Here is a 2,175-nt window from a genome sequence, read left to right on the forward strand (position 1 = left end):
GTGGCTGGCCTGAGTCTTTACTTTTCAAATCCTGCCATAACGTGCCTTTCCCTTTAGTTTCCCTACTCCCGTTGTTGGATTTTCCCCTCCTAATCAACTAGCACAACTTAAGCATCTCCTGGTTTCTGCAGTTGAGCCTGCAAAAGCACGCAGGCGACCTGTGGATCTTCTGGACAGCGAGCTCGTCAGCAGGGATGCGATGGCAGAGTTGTTCCCGTTACACAACAGCATCGCTGCTCCTGTGCCAGGGCACCCGCTGCCCTGCAAACCCATTCCCATGCTGCTCCGCAGGGAAGCGGAGAGACCCAGCACGCACACGGCCACACGCAACCCACAGCTACTGACTGGCAGCTGCAGGCTACATGCCCAAAAGGGACACTTCAAGTAATTCAAGATACGGACAAGGAACAGCAAAAAAGAAACCCACATTAAAAAAAGGGGGTGGGGTGGGATTTGGATCCATGCACAGGCCATTCATGAAACAAAGGAGTTATTTTAAGTGTAGGCTGGAAATAGAAAACAAATTAGACCACGCGAGGCCTTTGTTGAAGACGATCTGCAAAGACAAATGGAAATGCCTGGAGAGGAAATTAAAAAAAAAAAAAAAACCAAACATGAAACCACCCGGCTCTCGGACTGCAAAGGGAAACAGGGCAGGGGACTAGCGGAGGAGAGGAAAGGAGCAATGGCAAATGCCAGAGCACAGACTGGGCAGCCAAAAAGGAGACAGATAAGAAAACCAGTGCAGGACAGCAAAAGCAAGCCAGCAGAATTGACGAGCAAGACTCCAAGATGGAAGAAATGCTGAAAATGCCCCGTTTTCTGACAGAAGCCCAACTGAAAGCTCCAGATACAGAAATGCCCAAGTTGAAACTAAAAAGCACATCTGCCAGGCAAGAGGGACTGCAGAGGCACCAACCAAACCCTCCTCCTGCTCTACCAAACCCCTGTCTGGCAGCGTGAAATGGTGCCACGCTTGCCCCGGGCTGCCAAGACCACCCGGGATCCAGGGCAATTTTAATGGTGGGATGAGTGCAGACAGCCTATTCCAGAGCAAGGCTCCTTCCCTCCCCTCTCTTAAACCCCCCAGAAACCGGGGGAGGATGTGCATGTGTGTATGTGTCTTCACAGCACCAAGACTTGCCTTATCCAGGAAAACAGCAGGGAAAGACAGTTCAGTACTCCACGAGCCCTCTAAGATACTCTCTCTGCTAAGCAAGCCCTTTATCCAGGGAGCAAATTTCTTTTCAGGGTAGCGCCGGCTGTCCCAGGCACATCTGCTCCAGTTCACATCCTCATCCCCTCCCTGCACCCTCTAAACAACACGTTTTCCACTTCAGCTGCCCTCCTCTTCTTACATTAAACATGGGCTTAAATATTGTAACTGTTATGCAGTACTAATCTCAGTTTAATAAACACACATAAGCAACTTTAAATCAAGAAAAAAAAAATGCAATTCCTTGCCAACGTGCAATAATGATATAGTAACCACACGACTATTTCAGCCACGCTCCCAAGTACATTAAAAAGCACATTAACAACCGTCGCTGTAACAACACATCATCACTACCCCCATTCGCAGCTCCCAGGAGCTAACCTAAACCCCTGACTCTATGGATAAACAAGGCTTTTAAAATGCAAGGGAGATTACAAAGCACCTGCAAGATTTATTTATATATTTCGCACAGAACACGCTGCTCATTTGATTTTCAAACCCTTCAGTTCACATTGCTGCAGAGACAGGTCCTCTGATGTCTTGGGCACGTTCATGAAAGCTAGGGGAGTCATCTCCTCGAGATCCTTTTGTTGAACAAATTACTCAGCTCAGGAGTGACATTTTTGATTATTTACATCCTGAATAAAGAAGGGAAATTCATTTTCTGGAGTTCCTAAGATAAGTTCTTTGAAGCAAATTGTACCGCTAAACATTTTCTCCTTTTCGCACGTTCCCCATTTCAAAGATGACAAAACATCTTCGCCTTCTAAATTATTCCTTTTCTTTCATGATCCTCTAATGATTCAGGAGTCTAAACTTCACACAAGGATCTTTGAAGAGCACTGGCTGCCAGCATAAGAGCTGAACTATTGTGACAAACTGCACAATTTAATGCCTCCATAGGAAGACACGTGCAAAGGAACAAAATTACCCTAGGGAACCAAAATAAAGCCTGCAAA

The sequence above is a fragment of the Egretta garzetta genome, unplaced genomic scaffold, assembly GCF_000687185.1.
Source record: "Egretta garzetta isolate BGI_Z169 unplaced genomic scaffold, ASM68718v1 scaffold447, whole genome shotgun sequence".
Taxonomy (NCBI): Eukaryota; Metazoa; Chordata; class Aves; order Pelecaniformes; family Ardeidae; genus Egretta; species Egretta garzetta.